Source organism: Entelurus aequoreus, linkage group LG25 (genome assembly GCF_033978785.1).
Source record: "Entelurus aequoreus isolate RoL-2023_Sb linkage group LG25, RoL_Eaeq_v1.1, whole genome shotgun sequence".
Taxonomy (NCBI): Eukaryota; Metazoa; Chordata; class Actinopteri; order Syngnathiformes; family Syngnathidae; genus Entelurus; species Entelurus aequoreus.
This window is the reverse complement of record NC_084755.1, coordinates 23843900-23859996: the sequence shown is the minus strand read 5'-3', so window position 1 is coordinate 23859996 and position 16097 is coordinate 23843900. Positions and strand designations below refer to the sequence as shown.

Below are 16097 nucleotides of genomic sequence, written 5' to 3'. Positions count from 1 at the left end.
ACATACAAGACAACTTGTCTTTTATTAGTAAGTAAACAAACAAAGACTCCTAATTAGTCTGCTGACGTATGCAGTAACATATTGTGTCATTTATCATTCTATTATTTTGTCAACATTGTTAAGGACAAGTGGTAGGAAATTAATTATTAATCTACTTGTTCATTTACTGTTAATATCTGCTTACTTTCTGTTTTAACATGTTCTATCTACACTTCTGTTAAAATGTAATAATCACTTATTCTTCTGTTGTTTGATACTTTACATTAGTTTTGGATAATACCACACATTTAGGTATCGATCCGATACCAAGTAGTTACAGGATCATACATTGGTCATATTCAAAGACCTCATGTGTCCAGGGACATATTTCCTGAGTTTATAAACATAATATACATTTTAAATAAACGAAAGAAGATGTTGTGATGCCAAAAAATATCGATGTAATCATGGTAGTATCGACTCAATACGTGCCTGTACTTGATATCATTACAGCGGATGTCAGGTGTTTTCTTCAAAGTGTGCAGCAGTTTTTTTACTAAAATAGGGACTTTTGTCGAGGCTACTACCAATTATTCATGTTTACATTGCTTCTTATGGGGAACTCTGCTTCACTATACAGACTTTTGGGTTTATAAACTGTGTTGAAAAACCAATTAAGGTAGTATATATAGGTTCCACGGTATTTGTGTATACAGGTATTTAGTAATTCACGCTGAATCTGAAGAAGGAAGTGCGGCATAAGGAGAATGGGGATATGTGCTCAGATATGTCACCTGGGGGTTGTTTGTGCACAACCCCCCTATTCCATATAAGTTCTGTACCTACTGTAAATCTTGTATTGGTCAACTTTTCCAAATTGTTTTTTACCTCCAAACCTTGTCAATGCTTCTTTTTTAGTTTTTGGCAATTATTGTACTGTTGCCTCCTTTTGTTAGACATGAGTAATGCACATGTACTAGTAAAAATACTTTTTTCACACACTTTGCCTTCAATTTGCAAAGGTCAGTAGTGATGACAAGATAACAGTGATTTGTTGGAGGAAGACATATTTAAAATACAAGTTTTAGATTAAATTATTGTCTCCAACTACACTTTTTATTATTATTAAAACGGCATGACAAACAACATGGCTCCTATTTAAAAATGTGCAAAGGCCACCGTCCTTTATTTGTTTGTATGTGCTTACCTTTGACTTGTCTTGTATGTGCGACAGGACAAAGAGTCATCACCGATTTGGAAGTGTTGGCTTCACTTTCACTTCCTGGGCTCCCTGTGGATACACAACATATGCTCACAAGCTAAAAAAGGACCGTTTCTTGTACAGTAAGTTGAGCAATGACATCCCTGAATAGAAGACCACGCCTCCTTTTCAAGACCCGTTATTGGAAAAATGTGTTTTAGGACAAAAACTTTTTTTTTAATAATTAATTAATTAATCTATCCTTCAGGAGGCTTATGTATGGAGGGCCCAGAATTTGGGACCACTGTACTCCACACACACACACGCACAATAACACGCACACACTCTCACACAGCCGCAGAGACTGCAGTGGGGGAGAGACGTTTGCCCAGTGTGGGCCGACAGTACACGCTCAGCAGAGCGCCTAATTGCACTGATAAATTTGAGATGGGGAAACAAAGGCTCCCAGGAAGCAGAAACCTCACTTGAACCTGCAGACGGAGGAGGGTGTTTAATAGGCGAACCTTACAAGCGCCTTAACTGCTGCACACACACTCAAAGACTAAAAGTAGTTCACGAGGCTCAAAATGAACAACACTTTGTACATTTTGCAGCCACAGTAGGAACACACCTTACAGTCTTCATCTTTAATGTGCAAACCAATTTGGAGCTTTAAATAGTCCTACCAACGCAAAATGCAAATGCATGTAACACAATGGCGAACTTATAACATACTGTATCCCTGATCCCTCCACAATGCAAAGCGGCTTCTATAAGTCACTTATCCGCGCTGGCTCTAACTAGGGATGTAGCGATAAACTATCATAATCATAATCGCTGTAAAACTCTTAACGGTTAGTAGTATTACCCTTTTAAAATCAAAATGATGGGAAAACCGTGATTGATAACTGCACTTTGATAAACTCACAGACTGACTGGCACTAGCCCGCTAGCTTAAATGCTAACACGAAAACAAGAGACATTAACGTCTTTACACTTTAATAAACGACACATCTCAATCTAAACTTATATAACAATTACTGTTTGAACAATTGTGCACATTGAACTATGGGTGTAACGGTACATGTATTTGTATTGAACCGTTTCGGTACGGGGGTTTCGGTTCGGTTCGGAGGTGTACCGAACGAGTTTCCACACGAACATATTAAGTAGCCGCCTCCGCTTCCTTCTGCCTCTGTTTCTGTCAGTACTCTACACAGCACCTAGCATTGTCCCACCCACACAACCATCTGATTGGTTACAAACAGAGCGGTAACAGCCAATCAGCAGTGCGTATTCAGAGCGGTAACAGCCAATCAGCAGTGTGTATTCAGTGCGCAGGTAGTCAGTGCTTAGCGTTTAGCAGGTAAGCATCAGGCAGCGGACTCTCCCCAAATTATAATAAACACCTCCCAGTCAACTACTAGTAACATCACTATGAGCCCGTTGACATTGTAGAAATATAAAAGGCAGCTCAGCTCGCTCGCATCCTGGCTTGAGGTGAAGGCTAATTCACTTTTAGCGTAACGTTAGCTCATTTTGCGGTGTGTGTGTGTGTGTGTGTTATTTCACTTTACCTTTTTCTGTGTTGATTAAGCTGTGTTGAAGCAGCAAAAAAGGTTAAATGAAGAGTTTCTGTCTCTGATAGTTGATATAATAATGTAACTGCATCATTAAGCCTACATGAACTCCATGGTGTTCAGGGATGAATAGTCTCTCCTATTGCTATTGTACCATTTTTTCAGCTATAGTTACATTAATCATTAGTAATGCAGCAGCCTAGTTTTGAATGGCAGGGTCCCTGCTATCACATGTTGATAAAAATATAACATTTACATAAATCAACTACAGGCTTCCCAAATGCTGTAATAAATTAAGCATGATGAGTTGACTTGAAACTGTTTAATGTTGCACTTTTTATATGTAGAAGAAAAGTTTTGTCATTTTATTTAATCTGAGCAACAACTTGAGGCAGTTTAATGTTGATTGACGTGGGCAGAATTATTATAGTGTTCCCAATGTTAAAAGGATAAAGCCATTGTTTACAAATTTGGTAAATAAATAACCAAAAAAATTTATATTTTGTTGTTTTCTTACTGTACCGAAAATTAACCGAACCGTGACCTCTAAACCGAGGTACGTACCGAACCGACATTTTTGTGTACCATTACACCCCTACATTGAACCTACAAGCGGTGCAGTCATTGCACAGAAGGAGCGATCCAAGAAACACTCGACAAGGTGATTTTACGGTGCGTTCAAGGACCGCTTAAAAACGTAGGACAACCAAAGTGAAATAATAAATAATTATAGATTTTATTTGCAACACACTTTTCATTTAAATAAATCTAAATATTTAAAACAATAACAGTTTAGCCAATAAAACAGATACAATACTAAGACTAAAACAGTATTAGTGGAGCATAAGAAACATAAAACATGCACAATAGTGGGGTTTCTGACAGTGTGTCAATCTATTTTAGTTATTTAAAAAAATCTAAAGATTTCAGTGTGCGTATGTACTTTGTCAGCACATTTAACATTATTGCAATTTCCGTTGATAATAACGGTGCACATTTTGGTCACAATAACCGTGATATAAAATGTTCATAGTGCTACATCCCTAACACTAACACTTGGCCATCACTCCAGCAACACTGAGAGCGGACTCAACCAAACTGCCTCAAGGTCATGGATCTCAAACTCGCAGCGAGACGATACTTTGTGGCCCCCAACTTAATATGAAAGTTTATTGTTAGTGTGGCCCGCAAGTTTTATACGAATGGCACTTTACAGTGTGCCAATCACGGTGGGGTATATGGCTCTCAGGGGCGGGACATGGACCAGGCTTGTTGCAAGCAGGGAAACATATCTCAACGAGTGAAAGTGACCGCAGCGTTGCCATGGAGTTTTCTTCCGTGCCTGGCCGGTTGCCTCGTTTGTATTTGGCACAAGCGGACATTCGTCCCAGCGCGGTACATTCACAAGACTTCCCCAAAAAGTTTTTTAAGTTGCTGCCCAGCGGGACCTTATACATACTGTATATTTGTCTCTCTCTGACAAACTAAATCAAAGTGATGCATATGCTGCGGGATAAAAGAAAAGTAAGTAACTAATGTAGTCTGCAGTCACATTGCGATTGTCCCGCTTGGGTGGCATGATAGCGATGACTGTGATCCCAGATACAGAAGGTAGCAGGAGACAGGTACAAGGTATTTAATATAAACAAAGACAAAATCACTTGTGTAGCGAGGTGCACGCATAACAAACACATTTGGGAATGCACACAAAAAACTTAAGACTACACGGGAACTAACTTACTTGGAAGCCTCAAACCAGCAGACAGCGTTCGACAGTATACATTCGTACAACCATCTCCAAACCAAAACCGCAGCACCAACTGGATTTGAATAGTCCGGCTGCAGGGCACGCAAAACAGAAGTGAACTACGAAATAAGTGTGCAGGACAGAAACTCAATATTAAACATGGAAAACCAGGAACAAACTCAAAAGAAGGGATGATCTGTTGAGAACAGATCATGGCGACACCTGTCCATTGGCAATATATATATTATATCATAATATTATATTACCGTATTTTTCAGACTATAAGGCGCACTTAAAATCTTTTTTTCTTCTTCTCAAAACTCGACAGTGCGCCTTATAACCCAGTGCGCCTAATGTAAGGAATAAGTTTGGTTGTGCTTACCCACCTCAAAGCTATTTTATTTGTTACATGGTGTAATGATAAGTGTGACCAGTAGATGGCAGTCACACATAAGCGATAAGTGTAGCCTGCACAATGATGGGTCTCAAGTAAACAACACCAAAATGTTGTATGTTCCATTGAAAATATAGAACATTTACACAGCGTTCAAAAATCTATCAGAATGTTTTAGTACGACCTTGGTAAGCTATGAAGCCGCACCGCTTGGTGGATTGTCGGCGCATTAAACATACAAGTATTATTATGGTGTGTGTATTAGGTTTGGGTATCAAGTATTGAGTATCGATTGGAACCGGGACTAACTTTCCGATTCTCCCGGAATCGTTCAAAAGTTTAAATTTCGATTCCTATTTTCGATACCCAGTTCGCCGACCGGAAAAAAATATGTCCGCCGAACCGGAAGAAGAAGCCGCTGAACATCAACGAAGAAGCGCCCACCGCCGGAAGTATTAGCATAGCCGAGAGAGTCAGTCAAGCTCAAGCATGGATAGTGGGCGTCGGCGGTCGAAAGTGTGGCTTTACTTTACAAAAAAAAATGAAATAACCGCGAAATAACAGAGCTCCATGTCCATCAAGAAACGAGTGGAGAGAGAGCTGCAGATGTACCAGGACGTTCCACCGATACTTATGTCTGACGACCCTGCTGCATGGTGGTGGTCTGGTGGAACCAACAAAAGACTTATCCTTTGCTGTCAGATCTGGCTTTCTCCTATTTATGCTTTCAAGCTTCTTCCACACCCATCCATCCATCCATCTTCAACCGCTTATCCGGAATCGGGTCGCGGGGACAGCAGCTCCAGCAAAGACCCCCAGACTTCCCTCTCCAGAGCAACATTTGCGACTTCCTCCTGGGGAATCCCGAAGCGTTCCCAGGCCAGAGAGGGGATGTAATCCCCCCATCTGGTCCTTGGCCTGCCGCGGGGCCTCCTCCCCGTGGGACGTGCAACGAGGACCTCCCTAGGGAGACGCTCGTGAGGCATCCGCACGAGATGCCCGAACCACCTAAGCTGGCTCCTTTCCAAGCGAAGGAGCAGCGGCTCTACTCTGAGTCTCTCTCGGGTGACTGCACTTCTCACCCTATCTCTAAGGGAGATGCCAGCCACCCTTCTGAGGAAACTCATTTCGGCCGCTTGTATCCGCGATCTTATTCTTTTGGTCATTACCCACACTTCATGACCATAGGTGAGAGTAGGAATGTAGATAGCTCGGTAGACCGAGAGCTTTGCCTTCTGGCTCAGCTCCCGTTTCGTCACAACAGTGCGGCAGAGAGACTGCAATACTGCCCCAGCTGCTCCGATTCTCCGGCTGATTTCCTTCTCCATCTTTCCCTCACTCGTGAACAAGACCCCGAGATACTTAAACTCCTCCACCTGGGACAGAGTCCTGTCCCCTACCCGGACTGTACAAACCATCGGTTTCCTGCTGAGAACCATGGCCTCAGATTTGGAGATGCTGATCCTCATTCCAGCCGCTGAACACTCGGCTGTGAACCGATCCAGTGAGAGCTGAAGGTCACGAACCGAAGGTGCCATCAGGACCACATCATCTGCAAACAGCAGTGACGCAACCTTTAGCCCCCCGAGACGTATACCCTCTCCGCCATGGCCACGACTCCGCCTAGAAATCCTGTCCATGAAAATCACAAACAGGATAGGTGACAGAGCGCAGCCCTGGCGGAGACCAACCCCCACTGGAAACGGATCCGACTTACATCCAAGCACCCGGACACAACTCTCGCTTTGGTTGTACAGAGATTGGATGGCCCTCAGCAGGGTTCCCCTCACTCCGTACTCCCTCAGCACCTCCCACAAGACCTCCCGAGGGACGCGGTCATAAGCCTTCTCCAAATCCACAAAACACATGTAGACTGGATAGGCATACTCCCAGGCCCTCTCCAGGATTCCCGCAAGCGTAAAGAGTTGGTCAGTTGTTCCACGACCAGGACGGAATCCACATTGCTCCTCTTGAATCTGAGGTTCGACTATCGGCCGGACCCTCCTTTCCAGTACCTTGGCGTAAACTTTCCCAGGGAGGCTGAGTAGTGTGATACCCCTGTAATTAGCCCACACCCTCTGGTCCCCCTTTTTGAAAAGGGGAACCACCACCCCAGTCGGCACTGTCCCAGATTTCCACGCAATGTTGAAAAGGCGTATCAACCAAGACAGCCCATCAACACCCAGAGCCTTCAGCATTTCTGGACGGATCTCGTCAACCCCCGGAGCTTTGCCACTGTGGAGTTGTCTAACTACCTCAGTGACTTCACTCCGAGAGATCGACGTCGATCCCCCATCATCCTCAGGCCCTGCTCCTATCAGGGAGGGTGTGTCTGATGTATTTGGGTTCAGGAGTTCCTCAAAGTGCTCTTTCCAACGCCCCACGACTTCCTCACTTGAAGTCAGCAAAGTCCCATCCTTGCCGTACACAGCTTGGATGGTTCCCTGCTTCCCCCTCCCGAGGTGCCGTATGGTCTTCCAGAACAGCTTTGGTTCCGCCCGATAGTCCTTCTCCATGGATTCCCCGAACTGCTCCCACACCCTCTGCTTAGCCTCGTCCACAGCCACGGCCGCTGCCCTTCGGGCCCGTCGGTACCTTGCAACTGCCTCCGGAGTCCCCTGGGATAACATACCCCGGTAGGACTCCTTCTTCAGTCGGACGGCTTCCCTGACCACCACTGTCCACCAGGGTGTTCGAGGGTTACCGCCCCTTGAGGCACCTAAGACCTTCTGGCCACAGCTCGCATCTGCAGCTTTAGCAATAGAGGCTTTGAACATTGCCCATTCCTGTTCAATGTCCCCAACCTCCACAGGGATGGCAGAGAAGTCCCGCCGGAGGTGGGAGTTGAAGTCCTTCCGGACAGAGGACTCCTCCAAACGTTCCCAGTTCACCCGCACTACACGCTTGGGTTTGCCAGGTCTGTCCAGAGGTTTCCCCCGCCATCTAACCCAACTCACCACCAGATGGTGATCAGTTGACAGTTCAGCCCCTCTCTTCACCCGAGTGTCCAAAACATACGGCCTCAGATCAGCTGATACGATTACAAAATCGATCATTGATCTTTGGCCTAGGGTGCTCTGGTACCAGGTACACCTATGAGCATCCTTATGCTTGAACATGGTGTTTGTTATCGCAAGTCCGTGACTAGCACAGAAGTCCAATAACAATCCACCACTCAGGTTCAGATCAGGGAGACCGTTCCTCCCAATCACGCCAGTCCAAGTATCACTGTCATTGCCCACGTGCGCGTTGAAGTCCCCCAGCAAGACTATGGAATCCCCTGCCGGCGCCCCATACAGGACCCCATGCAAGGTATCCAAGAAGGCTGAATACTCTGAACTCCTGTTTGGTGCGTATGCACAAACAACAGTCAGAGTTTTCCCCCCTCCAACCCTAAGGCGAAGGGAGGCGACCCTCTTGTCCACTGGGGTGAACTCCAACGTACAGGCACTCAGCCGGGGACTCGTGAGTATCCCCACACCCGCCTGTGCCCTCACACTCTGAGCAACTCCAGAAGTGAACAAGGTCCATCCCTTGTCCAGGAGTGTGGTTTCAGAGCCCTTGCTATGCGTAGAGGTAAGCCCCACCAGATCCAACTGGTAGCGCTCCACCTCTCGCACCAGCTCAGGCTCCTTCCCCACCAGCGTAGAGACGTTCCACGTCCCGAAAGTCAGCCTCTGCTGCCCCGAATTGGTCCGTCCGGAGCCTCCACTTTCACCGCCATCCACTTGGCAGCGCACCCGACCCCACTGGTTCCGACCGCGGGTGGTGGGCCCACGTGGCAGAGAAGATGGTGTGTCCACGTAGCTTCTTCGGGCTGTGCCCGGCCGGGCTCCGTGGCAAGCCCGGCCACCAGGCGCTCGCTGACGAGCCCTACCTCCGGGCCTAGCTCCGGAGGAGGGCCCCGGGCTTCCTCCGGGCCGGGTAACGCATCCTCTTTTAGTGTAGTTCATGGGGGGTATCGTAACCCTGATGGGGGGGGCATTCGGGTGCTACACCTTGCCCAAGGGTGACCCGGAACTATGTAAGGCAGGGGCGTTCAACTCCCTGAGGCTTAATACAAGCCCACATACCCACTCTTCCACACCCAGCGAACGTGTATTTTCCAAAGCAGGAGACACTATCTGTCCAGAACGCTCACGCATCCTGCCTGAGAAGGCAGATATGGTCATTTTCCTAAACAAGAACTGTCTCTGATTTTATACTGTACCTGCTGCTAATCTGGACTGGGTTTTGCAAGTTGTTTCTTATTGTTTATTTGCTTTTCTGCACCAGGTTAGCCCATCAGTGGGAGCACGGTAACATTTTTAAGTACCTGCAGCATCATACACTTGTGTGTGTAAATGTCTTTTTATGAGGTTTCCTGCAGCATCATACACTTATGTGTAAATGTGTTTTCATGAGGTTGCCTGCAGCATCATACACTTATGTGTAAATGTGTTTTCATGAGGTTTTCAAAAATAAAGCTCTCTTGAGGAAAGTGTACCCCTGGGAAAATGTATTCATAATTTATAATATTTATATTCAAGTTCATAGATTTGATATTTATATCCTAGTTGAAAACAGCCCTGTGAGGAATTTATAGTAAAGTTCATAAAAAGTTAATAGAATTAAAATTGATGGAGAATGTCAGACTATTTCATTCAGAAAGACTGTAGGTTAGCTAGCTCATTTAAAATATGCTAAACTTTTTTTTGACCCTGCCTCTTAAAAGAATCGGGATCGAGAATTGTCAGGAATCGGAATCGAAACAAAGAATCGGAATCGGAATCGTTCGAATTCAAACGATACCCAACCCTAGTGTGTATAAGGCATACTTACCAACCTTGAGACCTTCGAATTCGGGAGATTGGGGGGGGGGGGGGGGGGGGGGGGGTGGTAGGGGGGTGTATATTGTAGCCCGGAAGAGTTAGGGATGCAAGGGATTCTGGGTATTTGTTCTGTTGTGTTTATGTTGTGTTACGGTGCGGATGTTCTCCCGAAATGTGTTTGTCATTCAGTGTGGCGCATATTTGTAACAGTGTTAAAGTTGTTTATACGGCTACCCTCAGTGTGACCTGTATGGCTGTTGATCAAGTATGTCTTGCAATCACTTTTGTGTGTATGCAGAAGCCGCATACAACATGTGACTGGGCCGGCACGCTGTTTGTATGGTGAAAAAGCGGACGCTAAAGGCAGTCCCATCACGGCACGCCCTTAATATCGTTGTCCGGGTGCAAATCGGGAGAAATTCGGGAGAACGGTTGCCCCGGGAGATTTTTGGGAGGGGCACTGAAATTCGGGAGTCTCCTGGAAAAATCGGGAGGGTTGGCAAGTATGGTATAAGGTAAGACATTGTCTGGCGTTTTGTTTCGCAATATTATGCAAAAGGAACTTTTCTTACCTTCTGGTACCTGCTGACGCGCGTAAATCCTGAAAAATTGTGCACGTCCGCGCCAACGCCGTACTCGATAAGCTTCTTCTTTTTCTCTATATTCTTGTTATGTGACATTCATCCTCCGCTGTTGCCATTTATAATATAAAGTAGTGTGAAGTTCTTACTTATGGCTGTCAGTAAACTCGCCATGAAAGCGTTAAAACATACCGGCGTAGTGAGTTACCGGCATAGTGAGTTACCGGCGTAGGAACTTTAGTTATTAGAGTTCCCGTCGGACGGTGTGGTTGTTTCCGGGTGAGGAGATGCTGCTCCGTTATTGATTTAAGTAAAGTATGAATGTCATTAAAACAGTTAGCTCCATCTTTTGACACTTCTTCCACTCCCGTCCTTGCACGCTACACCGCTACAACAAAGATGACGGGGAGAAGATGCTACCGAAGGTGAGCCACGTAAATAAGACCGCCCACAAAACGGCGCATACTGAAGAGACTGTCAGAAAGCGGCTTTAAGATGATCTGTAAAACATAATTCATGCAACATTTTGACCAAATAACCACCATTACATGTTATGTAGACCGCAAGGAATTGTTTTCAATTTAGAAAAAAAAAAATAATAATATGACTCCTTTAATGAGCCCTTTAATCTGGTGCGACTAATATATGAAAACAGATAAAAAATAGACCATTTATCGGCAGTGCGTCTTATAATCCGCTGCGCCCTATGGTCCGGAAAATACGGTAATATTAATAATCGTAATAATAAAAATCATATATCAATATTAGTCCATAATTTGTTTATTTTTTTCATCTTAGTTTGTTTTTAAAAAAAATAAAGACATTTGAGCAGATTGGAATTTTTTTAACAAAGCATTTCTTGTGGAATACCTGATGCGGCCCCCAGGTAAATTGAGTTGGAGACCCCTGCTCTTAATGTTAAAATGTTTGATGCCAATACAGCAATTGACTTTGAATGTGACTGTATAATACAAGAAGATATAGCAAAAGTTATCATAATTAGCTCATTTTTAATAATTATATTTATTAACACACAAAAGTACCGAAAATTGAGTACCGGTATTGATTCCCAGGTACCGGGAATTAATATGCATCTCTAATGCCAGGGAGGTCATGTTGCTAAAAAAATTGTCCACATTTTTGCTTGTTCCGTATATAACCTTGTTTTGTTATTGGTAATCTGGTACAATCTTGTGATTTAGAAATTCATGAGTGCCTTGATGTGTCAACCTTGTATCATGTATAATGTGTTTTTTTTAGCGATTCAGTTGCAGCCAAAACTTCTTCAAATACACAGACTTGCAACCACACACAAACCATTACATCCTTAGCTCCTCTGTTTCGACCAACGACGGATGATCACAGTGCAGTTCACTAAAAGCAACAGAAAATACATTTTGTATACATGCTCGGCCTCAGGATGTCACAGCAATTTATCTTTACATCAATGAACTGCAGTTCCCCATTTTCAGTACATTTATACTGCTATACAGGCTGTACACTGACTACTTTAAAGTATATCCATATTTTGTTTCTATAGTAATATCTCTTGACAAGAAAATGTTGAGATGCGGTATTCACATCATGTTAAAACCATACATGGGTAGTAACGTGTTACATTTACTAACTAGCTATTTAAATACGTTTTTTACAAAATATTTACCTTAAATTCTAGACTATAAACCGCTACTTTTTTCCTACACTTTGAACCCTACGGCTTACAAGACGGTGGAGCTAATTTATAGATTTTTCTTCGCTGACTGCAAGGCCATAATTAAATTTTTTAATAGAAAAAAACAAGCAAAGGCACTGAGAAGGTGTGTTATTGTTTGTGCTTTGGCGCCATCTTTTGGACAAGTTCACTCCCTACACGTGCTGCAGTATCCTTTCATTGAGTGCTTCCAACTGGAAGTAAAGTGCCGTTCAGTCTTTGAGCCGTCCATACTCGTATGGATACGTCATTCATCACTCCAAGCAACGCTTGTAAGTTTTACAATACAACTAAAACTGTTTATACTGTACTTACTAAACCGTCCCATGTGGGATGTCTGGAGGAAGGTTTCCATGCATATTTGTAAGTGCTATCGTTATGTAATGACGCTAGCGTCGTTAGCATTAGCTGATATGTTAACACGTTTGCAAGTGTCTTTGTTAGTATTATTAACTAAAATGGAATTATTGTTGTATTGTTTCAGTTTTTAAAAATTCCTCAGTAAAATCACCAATACGTTAATGAGTCTGTTTACCTGATTGGAGAGCTAACTTCCGCAGCTAAGGGATCCATTATGACTTCTGTTTTGTTTGATCAGCCGTTTTACTGCCGTGTCACAGACACCATTTTGAAACAGTTAAGGCAGACCTGGGCAAATTAAGGCCCGGGGGCCACATGCGGCCCGTTGAGCTTTTCAATCTGGCCCGCCGGACATTCCCAAATAATTTTTTTAGATCTTTAAGATGGAAATTGTAGCCCCCATTATGATGTGCAGTGATGTTTTCTAATAACCGTAATTCTTCAACTATACAAAGTATTTCAATGGTTGGAACCTGCGCTTCCTACGTCACAGCAGCTCAGACGAGGCACCAAGCAGTTTGGGCGGGAAGCGTTTCCACAGACACGGAAGGAGATATTCACAACAAAGTTCTAAAGCCTAGTGATATATAGAATAAAATAGAAAGTACTTTATTGATCCCTGGGGGAAATTCAGTAAATATCAGATGTATCAGATTGTAGGAGGGTTTATTTTGTACCATCCGCGTTCATATTTCACTGTTTGTTGCATTTTTGTTGCGTTTCACTTGATTGTAAAATATGTCGATCGAAAGGGGGTGTGACGTTCATATTTTGTCAATATTCAGTATTGTATCCTTTATAGAAAAATGTAAAATTCCATTACGGTTTTTAAGGCGGTCTGTCATAACGTTTTTAGCATTCAATCAGACATTATTGTGAGGTTTTGTATTAGTGTTCTTAAAAATAGATATACCGGCCCCCAGACACATTTTTTTCCCTATAAGTGGCCCCCGAGTTAAAATATTTGCCCAGGCCTGAGTTAAGGCATGTAAATAAACATTGACAGAATATTTCTGTGTAAATAACTCATTTCACAACGCATATATCTGTGGCTTATATATACGGTGCAGCTAATATATATATAATTTAATGGGTATAGTTTGGAAAATACGGTACTTTTACTCAACTAATTTGTTGGATGAATACTTTTACTTGTGTCATATTACTCATACTCGAGTATGTTTACTGGCTCACTCTACCCACCTCTGACTTAGCAACATTAATTTGAATAACAAATATGTGTTTACAACTTTGTGAAAGGGATTCAGGTCTAAAAACATCCCATTAATTGCATGCATACAAAAGTGCTGCCTTTGTTTCTTTGCACACTGATTTGGAAAACCAACTTTATTTTTATGTACTTTTTTAGTCTCACAGTACGGAAAAGTTTATTGCAAATGCAGCACTTGCAAATGTAGATGATTTATGTCTTCTTATGTTGTGTTCTACAAACAGTTGTGTGAGCTTTTCTACTGCTTTGCACAATGGCTAATTTGAGTTGGGTAAACAAAGCATTTAAAGTGGAAGAATATGCAATTACGTGATGTGGCGTCTGTTGACGTCTGAGTTGTTAAACACAATTAATCCCATATGACATAATTTGAAGTGGACAAAAGTGAAAGTGATGAAAAAGAGTTGCAATGATGCTAATTTAACATTGAACAGTGTTGCTCACCTACACTACTCAAGATTCATATCAGATCGCCATTTAAGGAAAATGTATAGACCCCTACAAAAAAGGCTTTTTTTGTGATTGTTGTGGCCTAAAATGCCTGAATTCGCAGGCATTGCGGCAACATTTGCAAGGCTGAAGCTCTATGTATTTTTAATATCATTGAATCAACTTGGGGGTTCATGAATTTTGGATCGATATTTTAACTGTTTCCTGTAACCTTAACCTAAAAGAGAACAGGGTTTCAACACAAATTGGAATATACAAATCCTGTATTGATGTTTTACTCGTTGTATACCCCAAAGACTTAAAAGTAGATGGCAGTAAAAGCACACACCCAGAGCCCTAGCCCCTTTATTATGATAAAGGTACAGTGGAACATTTCCCCAAAATAATTTTAACTGTGGTAAATTGGTTATTTTGCACTTATAAAAAAAATATTGAACACTTTATTTCCCATAAATTAGTTTTAATGCAAAGCATGCATCAAATTAAATTAAATAATTTAAATAAATTAAATTAAAAATACATTAATTTGAATTAATTAAATTAGTCCAATTAAATTACCTAAAAAAAGATTTGATTTAGAAGTAATACATTGTTTCCCATGAACAAAACCATTTTGTAATGGGGGCTTAAAATGAAATTGTGCTTATTATTGTTTTATCCTTATCTGTTTTGGATATTTGTGTTGTTGCTGGTGTTTGATGTGCTAAAAATTGTTTTTGCAAAACAGAATAAATATGTAGAAAAAGTTCTGCTAAGGACCCCAATTTAGCCAGAGACGTCCCTGCACACACTTACCCACTGCCAAGTTTTTTTAATGATAGTTTGGTAATTTAGAAAAAACAAATAGGCCTGACCACAGTGTGACCAGGTACTATAGGTACTAGGGTACCGATATAATACCGGTATTAGTATAGTACCGCGATACTAATGAATCATATTCGGTACGATACCGCCTCTGAAAAGTACCGGTCCCGCACCCCCGTCGTCTTCACGTTGTGTCATTGCTGGTTTTACGATCAGAGGATCATGTTCGGTAGCGCACACACAAGGAGTACTTACAAGCAGACACAGTGTGTAGACAGAAAAGAGAGAACGGACGCATTTTGGTTTAAAAACTGACGATAAATGTTATAACTTAACACTGAAGAGGTGCTTTAAGACACGGCTAGATAGCTAGCGGCTAACGTCCATCCGCCTTCGTCAGTGTTTTAGCTACTTTTAGATCACTAATCCTCGCATCCATGACGACAAATAAAGTAAGTTTCTTACAAGTATCATCCCTGCAGGACGAGGAATAGCTAAACATGCTTCACTACACACCGTAGCTCACCGGCGTCACAATGTAAACAAACGCCATTGGTGGATGTACACCTGACATCCACTTTAATGATATCAAGTACAATAGCGTATCTAGTCGATACTACTATGATTACGTCGATATTTTTTGTATTTTTTGGCATCACAACTATATTATCGGCCGATAAATGCTTTAAAATGTAATATCGGAAATTATCGGTATCGTTTTTTTTTATTATCGGTATCGTTTTTTTTTTTTTTTTAATCATTTTTTATTTTATTAAATCAACATAAAAAACACAAGATACACTTACAATGAGTGCACCAACCCAAAAAACCTCCTTCCCCCATTTACACTCTTTCACACAAAAGGGTTGTTTCTTTCTGTTATTAATATTCTGGTTCCTACATTATATATCAATATATATTAATACAGTCTGCAAGGGATACAGTCCGTAAGCACACATGATTGTGCGTGCTGCTGGTCCACTAATAGTACTAACCTTTAACAGTTAATTTGACACATTTTCATTAATTACTAGTTTCTATGTAACTGTTTTTATATTGTTTTACTTTCTTTTTTATTCAAGAAAATGTTTTTAATTTATTTATCTTATTTTAAATTATTAATTTAAAAAAAAAAGGACCTTATCTTTACCATACCCGGTTGTCCAAATTAGGCATAATAATGTGTTAATTCCACGACTGTATATATCGGTATCGGTTGATATCGGTATCGGTAATTAAAGAGTTGGA

General features: G+C 42.1%; 1 long non-coding RNA gene across 3 annotated transcripts in view; it reads right to left on the bottom strand.

Moving 5' to 3' along the window:
* The window catches only part of LOC133643008 (uncharacterized), a 66408-nt gene that overhangs the window by 49257 nt on the left and 1054 nt on the right, over positions 1-16097 (bottom strand). For all 3 annotated transcript variants that reach the window (XR_009824634.1, XR_009824632.1, XR_009824633.1), the window contains exons 2-3: positions 11611-11667; positions 1187-1270 (exon numbers count right to left, since the gene is read on the bottom strand). This is a non-coding gene — a long non-coding RNA (uncharacterized LOC133643008). The remainder of the gene's footprint in view (positions 1-1186; positions 1271-11610; positions 11668-16097) is intronic.